The sequence below is a fragment of the Dryas octopetala genome, chromosome 7, assembly GCF_963921425.1.
Source record: "Dryas octopetala chromosome 7, drDryOcto1.1, whole genome shotgun sequence".
Taxonomy (NCBI): Eukaryota; Viridiplantae; Streptophyta; class Magnoliopsida; order Rosales; family Rosaceae; genus Dryas; species Dryas octopetala.
This window is the reverse complement of record NC_141372.1, coordinates 14,491,057-14,500,186: the sequence shown is the minus strand read 5'-3', so window position 1 is coordinate 14,500,186 and position 9,130 is coordinate 14,491,057.

Below are 9,130 nucleotides of genomic sequence, written 5' to 3'. Positions count from 1 at the left end.
TTTTTTCCACCTGAGAAATGGAAAAAGGGCAACAACAGTGAACAGACAGACAGACAGAGACCCTTGATTCCGCTGTTCGAATCTAGACACGTGTCACACATCTGTCACGCGGGATCCACACCCTCTTCATCAAGCATTAAGCATAAATGTCTGCCGCCACGAAAAGCATACTGGCTGGGCTAAGATTGGGTGTGTCGCGGTGCACCAAACCCTTCACGTGGGGATTCGATTCCTTTTGGTCGTCTTCCGTAGCCCATGTGACTTGTGTAGGTACGTGCAAGTTGCAACTCACCAGATTCTTCCTCCATGTCAAAGTAAAGAGAGAAGCCACAGCGACTACTATATTATTCAATTTATTCTCTGTTTTTTTTTTTTTTTATTGATATTAGAAATTACAAATTTGGCTCACTTATTTCATAGTTAATTTAATTTTAATTCATGATATTTTTTAATTTCAATTTTAGTCCACTTATTTTATATTTAGTTTAATTTTGGTCCACGATCTTTTTTAAGTGATGATTTTAAATCATTTTAATTGTATTTTTTTCAATTATAAATAAAATATAAGTTATATTTCATTATTCCTTAGTAATAGAAACTAATTTGAAATATTAGAATCAAAGAGAGATGAAGTGACTATATTTTATTTATTCAACTTTAGATCAATTTTAAATCTGATATATTTTTAACTAGTTAGATACTTACATGTGTATACATATACCATACTTTGATGACAAAATTTGATCAAAATACAAATACAAATATGTTCTTCTAATTAACAAATTTGATAAATGTGTCCGTGGATAATCACCGTCACCTTATATGTGTAATTTTTTAAATAGATAAATTATTGACTCCCACAATTTTATCCTTAGGTGGACAGGACTAAAACGAATAAAAGATTCTCCTAAAGGACAAATTTTAAACAATTGTGAGACACCATGGATAATCACAATTGGATTAAATGTGTAACCTCTTAAATGAATAATTCATACAACAAGTGCAAGTTTACCCAGATTAATAGTTTGACTGTATAAAAAATTAGACTACCAAAGAAAAAAAAATATTCAATCATACAAGAAAAAAAATAAACAATCTTTTAAAAGGAAAAGAATAAGACAAAAGCCATTGTCTAGAAAATTAGAAATAGAACAATGCCACTAAACGGGTATCAAATAGGAAGAGAAACAAGTTGAAAGTAGCAAATTGAGATGCTGCCTCAACTTCACAACTGAAAATGAGTGAAGTAAACTGATTCCCACCAAGGAGATTAGAATAAGAATTCAAGGCTTCAAGCACATACATTTTTCATTCTTATGGTGGTGCATGTTTTCAAATAGATAATTAATAGTGATGTCTAGTGTGGGAATGAGATTCTAATCATCAAGATTTGCACAAAGCCTGATGAAGCATAATGCACTTTTTCAACCAAAGTTTTATCTTTTTTCAAAAAAAAAAAAAACAGCATGCCTTTTGAAAGCCTAACTTATTGCCTATTGGTATTGCAGTTAGATTAGATTAACTTGTAGTGTTTCTTGTGCTTAATTTGTTATAGAAGCCATTCATTTAGGGATTCTTCAAATTATTTTATTTATAGAAAATTCATAAAATCCCCTTTAAACTCATATTTTTCTAACTTAAAGCCATGGCTTTTTTTTTTTTATTCAAGTTAACCCCTTTGACTAGCTGCCAACTCACCCATTTTCCATATTTAGATTTCTCAGTCAATATTTTACAAAATTAAGATTTTTTTAATGTCTTTTTTACCCTTATCCTCATGTTTGACTTTGTTTTTAAATGTTTGACTCTATTCTTTTGTAACGGCTGTTGTTCTTCCTAAAATTTGGGTGCTTTAATGCTCATTATTCATTTCATTTGACGTATTGGTCTAATTTCAAGCACGAAGGCCCGTGTTGTTTCAACCAAATCCCTTATGATTGATCTTTCCATATTTAATTGATTGTTTTGGGTTTTTATATAAATCATCCAATTTCATAATTAAGCCCTTCATCTTTGTGTTCATCCTACAGTAACAAAAAAATATAATAAACCTAGCTACATACAATTCTCATAAACAAATGACCTACAACAACAAAGGAACAAACATTTGTATAAAAAAAAAACTAAGGAACCTACATGAATTACTCAAATAAGAACTTACATTACCATATAATTTAATAAGGAACCTACATTTAATAAAGAGGAAATTACAGATTTAGTCAACTTATTTTATACCTAGTTCAATTTTAGTCCACAATTTTTTTTAAGTTCTATTTTGATCCACTAATTGTTCCACTTATTCAATAAAGGTCCAGATTTGTTTTCTCAAATTTTGTCTACCTTTTACCTTATCAAATCTCACTCAAATTCAGCAAGCATAAACTTGTTTAAAAGCTATGCATTTCTTCTTTACAACCATATAAAGATCATTCAAATTGAAGTTCTAAAACTTAAGATAATTGACCCCAAAGTAGAGTACCCGAAACTGCTAATTTTTCAAATTTTACCCAATCTCAATTCTCTTATATTCTAATACTCCAAATTGGTTCCTATGACTAAGAAATGATGAAATATAACTTCAATAATAATTGAAGAAAACACAACCCAAAGGATTTAAAGTCACAAATCTGGACATTTATTGAACAAGTGAAACAATTAGTGGACCAAAACATAACTAAAAAAAATTGTGGATCAAAATTAAACTAGGTATAAAATAAGTGGACCAAATCAGTAATTTCCTCTTTAATAAATATACTATAAAAACCCTACATCAAAATCATTCATAAGAAACCTACATTAGAATTTTTTTAATAAGTAACCTACATGAGAATTATATAATAAGGAAACCTACATAAGAATTATTTAATAAGGAACGTACATTTTATGAAAATACAATACCTCATACACCTACAACATAAAAACTCACATATCTCCAATAAAAAATAAAAAACTAACATATCTCTAATAAAAAAAACAACTCACATATTTATTACTTTCTATATTTAAATACGAACAATCATAATTCTAATAATTTAATGATTCGCTCTAATTTAGTGATTTGTCAAGGAGAGAAATCTGAAATTAACATTAATTGCATAATCGCAAAACTTGTAAATAATAGGAAACTAATGAATTGTTGTTATCCTATGTGGCGTAGGATTTTAAATATGGGGCTTTAGCTATTAAGAAAAAAGTAATGGTGTTAGACTCTATAAAAAATTAGTTTAAAGGACTAATATGCTAATATCCCTTTTTTTTAAGGGATTTCTCTTGTGGCCCAATCCATATTATATTTCAATGATCGAAACCATCTATATTTTAGATCTTTATTGAAAGATTATCCTTGCAAAAAATTAGCTAAATCAAAAACAATTTACCCGTTTGATAATCAGACTTCCAACTGGGCTACTCTAACAATTGTTGGGTAAACTCATCTTTAAAAGCCAACTTGCAATCATTTATTGTAATTTTTCATCCATGTGATGATCAAATGGTCATGATATATAAACTCTTTTAATTTTCTTCTCCCTATGTGTATCATACGTACATCTCAAAATTTCCTGATTGGTTGTCATCAAATCTCTCAAGTCGATCTTGTGTTAATTTATGGGTTTTAAGTCCATATGGGTGGAACTCATTCTTGAAAACCGACTTACAAATAGATGGTGTCTATGTTCAAATATTGCATATCCCAAAAGTATATATGTAAGGGATGTGAGAGCCTGCTAACACTAACATTTCGCACTAGAATGGGATCACTCTGATAAAGTCACTAATCCCCTTTACAACCAAGGTTGGAAACACTCAGTTTTCTGTTTTCCCTTTCCACACAAGGCATGAGACACAAACCTAACCCACCACAATGATACACATACTTTGATTCCATTTCAAATCTAAAACTTCTTGCAATTTCATTTATTCTAATTGTCTTTTAAATGGTCAAGATAACTTCTGAATATTTTCATCCTTATGTGTATCATATACCATTTTTTTTTTTTCAAAAAGTTTCTTTGTCATCAATTTTCATGAGTTTTGTCACGTGTTACATTCATGGAGGGAATTCATACTTGAAAATCAACTTACAAAAAAATGGTGTCTATGTATTTAAATATTGCTAACATTTCCATTCATGGCCAGGGCTGGAGACACCCTGCTCACTCTTTAGTGTCCGGGATGGAAACGTTGGAATTTCCCCTTTATGCAAGTAATTGAAATATTGAATGAGACACAAACCTAATTAACCAAGGCATAAGGCATGGCCCCTCTTTTACTCTTCTAGCTAGCGATCTATAACAATCATGAAAGAGATTTAATAATATATGTTTTATCTACTCTCATAAGATGTTAAACTTATTGATTGAAAATAAATACTAAAAATGGACCAAAAAGGCCATTTTAGATGTAGATCGACCATAATTGAGAGATTTTGGAATAAATATTTTATGAAAGGAAGTGTTATTTGCATTATCTTATAAAAAGCTTCTTGCACTTCTTTGGGAGAATACAAATATATAACAATGCTATTTTGCACTCATGGATAACCTTCTGTAAGGAGTGTGGATATCACCACCATTAATCATGAAAGGGGAAAAGAAATAGGAGAATGATGGGTGGGATTGGACATAATATAGGATTCATTTTTGCTCACCACGGTGAACATTACCACCATTATGGATGTGTGAAAATCATGGATGTGTGATAATCATAGATGATGAGACACGTGTCACCCATCTATGATAATGGTAATGCTCACCAGAAAAAAGGACTCCATAATATATGGCAGAGGAAGGATGGGTTGGACTATAGTACGGCCCAACTATGCTAATTACTAATAGGCCAGTGCTATTCTGACTATCTTAAACTGTTGAGTTAACCACCTTATTTTAAAATTTCAATTTTACCCTTAAAACAAAAAATTTTAATTTTGTTCGTCAGGTCATTTGACAGTTATCTACCGAAATATTTATAGTTATTCGACAGTTATCTGCTGAACATTGGTAGATTATTCGGTGGATAACCACCAAATGGAAATGAAAAATGTATTCGACAGTTATTTGCCAAAATATTTGTGTTTATTTGATACCTATCTGCCGAATATTGGTGAATGTTTGGGTAGATAACCACTGAATAGATCTGGGTGATTTCATCATGTTTTTTGCAATAAAGGGTAAAATAGGAAAAAAGTTGGACAAAATATGTTAGGGTGGTCAACTCAACAACTGAGGTGGTCTGCATAGCCTCACTCTTACTAATAGATGGGCTTCTAGGTTCTTTTTTTTGTTTTTTTTTTGGGTCAGTGGGCTTTTGGATTCTCATGTACTTTAAGTCTGGAACTAAACTCTTCCACTTTTGTATTTTAAAGAGATTATATTGCCATCGTATTGTAAGGATAAAACTAGGTGGGTGTAGTCTAAAGTTGATTAGGAAAACAATGAGTATTACTTGTTATATTTATGATCATACCGACACTTTTATGTGGCAAATGATATTTTAATTTATACACAAATATATAACAACGATTTTTGGAGTAGTCGTTGTTATCATTTATTTATTGTCAAATTGACATTGGTTGACATTGTGACGGTTGTTATATATGTACATGCATATAGATGTTGGTTATTTATATACTTTTTAATATATAACTACTCATTAGACTTACTATTTTATTAATTATGAGTGTTTAATGTGACTTTCTTGTTGGCAATACTAAATCAAGCTCAATTATGAATCCTAAGTATTAGTGTGTGTTGATACCTATTTTGTGTCATGTTGAGTCCTAGAATTATATAGAGCCTTATTGTTTGTATCATAATTGGGCCTTAGATGTGTTATAACCCATTTAGAGTAATTGTAAAGGTGAGGGTCTTATCATCTATCATAAATAAGGGCCTCCACCTTTTTAGTTTGGGAGAGACTTATAACGCCTCCTTTAGGGCTCTAATATCTCTCTATATTCTTTAATTGTTCATAGTGAAACTCTAATCACAACCAAGCGGACGTAACGTGGATCTCATTGAGATCAGGTGAATCACTATATATCTTTGTGTTCGCTTGTGTAATTGTCGTTGATGATTTTAGGAAATTTGTGCATCAACAATGTGTATACACACTTTGCTAAGCTAGCTTGTATACAAATGCATATATATATATATATATATATATATATACAAAAATGCTTTAGAGCTAACTAGTTAGTAAAATAATACAATATTAACCACTATTTTGGGCTCACTACACAATGTAATCTCATATTCAAACCGTTCATATTTTAGGTCTCCATTCAAAGATTAACCTTACAAAAAATCAATCAAATCAGAAATTATTTAGCCATTCGATTATCATTACAATCATTTCATATTTTATTGAAAAACTTATGTTCGTCCATTTACATAATATACATAATGTTGTATGTTGCATAATGTTGTATGTTGCATGTGCAGATCTACTATGATCCTCAGGAAAACAATACAGATCTAAACGACAAGTTCTCAATCTTATGTAGAGACCAATTTTGCTTTCAAAGATGAAAAGATTAATAAAGAGCCAAGACTAGCTAGCCATATGAATAACATATAATATGTTATCTACATATCCTAGAAAATATACATAGATATGATGAGAAAGAATAAAGATATAGAGCAACCTTATTCATCATCAACTGTTTCTTTTTAATTGTGTCTAAAAGGTGAAAGAATTTTGTTTATGATTATGATTGTGTCAAAAAGTAATTTTATCATTATTCTTTGGGTTTTAATTTTTTGGGAAATTTTTGGGGGGTTGAAATAGAAAAAAATAAAAAATAAAAAAAGAATCACCATTTGCTCTTATTACCCGTTTCTAATAAGGTTTTGTTTGAGGTTGATTCATAAACCATTTGGACTGATATATGAATAGGCTTTTTGGTTTAAATGACATGTAATCTTTTAATTTTATACAGTTTTATCGTACGGCTCTTCAAGTGATGTTTGCAGTTTGCCTAATAACCAGGATCAAATATGGTCTTTAATTGGAATATAATTTTCTACTGGACACAACTAATTATTATGAGGGCTGCTATTTATACACCTTTTTTTTTTTTTGCACACCCTTTTAAAAAAAAAAATCCAAAGAAAAATACCACCTTGCCCCTCTTTAATTTCCTCTCTTTCTCCTTCCTTCACCCACACACCCCATCCCCATCTTTTTTTTTTTTTTTCTTCTTCTTCTTCTTCCCCCACCCCCACCTGCACCATTTCTTCTTCTTCTTCCCCCCACCCCTACCTGCACCATTTCTCTTCTTCTTTTTCCCCCCACCCCCACCTGCACCTTTCTCTTCTTCTTCCCCCCACCCCGACCACCTCACCCTTAGCCCTCCCCTCCTATCCGACTCCTCTCTCCCTGCCGCCTCCCCCCGAGCCAGCCCCTCCTCTTTCTCTCCTTCCCTCTCTCTTCTCGCCCCGCAGATAGCCAAAATCTTCAAAAAAAAATTGCAGGGGCTGGACAGACATAGAGAAAGAGAGAGAGCAGAGGGGGAAGGAGAGAAAGAGAGAGAAGGGGAGAGAGGAGAGAGGGGCAAAGAGGGGGTGGGGTGGTCGCCGACGGTGGTGGGCTTCGACGGTGGTGGGCTGCTCGGCGTGGTCGGGATGGGGTGTTTGTTTTTTTTCTTTTCTTTTGTTTAGGAGGGGTGTGCAAAAAGAAAAAGAAATGGGGTATAAAGTCTTTTTCTAAGGGTTTTTATTTTTATTTTTTTTAGGGGTGTGCAAAAAGAAAAAAAAAAAGGGTGTGCAAATAGCAGCCCTCATTATTATTAACGATGTGAATCAACGAGGATTTAGGAGATTTTTTACATTATAAAAAAGAGTTGTGTGTTATAAAACGAAAAGCCTAAACTTGAAGGAGTTAGATGCAATTTAATGTTTTGCACAATTATTATTCTATATGAAATAATAGTAATACAATTCTATAAAAAAAAAAGAAAAAAAGAAATAATAATAAAACATCGCAAAAACTTGGCATATATAAATTGACCCTAAGCGAAAGTCTTTCAAAGAAAAAATGTGTATGTCGTTTCTCCTTTCATAATCACCCCATCATGTGAACATCATGTGAAAGGCCGGGCATATAGGGCATATATATATGTGGACTGCCCATTCCTAATTTTTTTGGTTAGTTTATTGAATGCTATTGAAACCAATCACTAACATCCTATATAAGTAAAACGTACCCTAGCTTTTACCCACCTTAATTTCTCCTACCCCGATTAATAAGATGTTACGGCGGCGTTCTTCTTTAACCTACCAACATCTATTTGTATCAGATTCAGAGACCGATTCAGATGATTTGAGTGAAATCTATCATGCTCAGACTCGGTGTATCAATAAACGGGGAAAGCTAGTTGCAAAGGAAAGTAGAAAAAGAAAGAGGAATAATAAGATAAAAAGCAAAGAAGATGATAGTGGGAGTGCAAAGGCATTGAAGGAAGATCCAGGTTCGAAAATGCTAATTTTCATTTGGTATCTAGTGCTTCTCAAAGTTGTTGTCTCTTTAGTTTTACATATACAATATCATTCATTTCATATGATTTTAACACATAATAAAATTTTGAGGAAATTACAGATTTGGTCTACTTATTTTATACCTAGTTCAATTTTGGTCCATAATCTTTTTTAAGTTCTGTTTTGGTCCACTAATTGTTTCATTTGTTCAGTAAAGGTCCAGATTTGTGACTTTAAATCCTTTGGGTTGTGTTTTCTTCAATTATAATTGAACTATAAGTTATATTTCATCATTTCTTAGTCATAAAAACAAATTTGGAGTATTATAATCTAAAAGAATTGAGATTGGGTGAAGTTTGAAAAATTGGCAGTTTCGGGTACCCTACTTTGGGGTCAATTATCTTGAGTTTTAGAATTCCAATTTGAATGATTTTTATATGGTTGTAAAGAAGAAATACATAGCTTTAAAACAAGTATATGTTCGCTGAATTTGAGTGAGATTTGATAGGATAAAAAGCATGCCAAATTTGAGAAAACAAATATGGACCTTTACTGAACAAGTGGAACATTTAGTGGACCAAAACAGAACTTAAAAAAGATCGTGGACCAAAATTGAACTAGGTATAAAATAACTGGACTAAATCTGTAATTTCCTC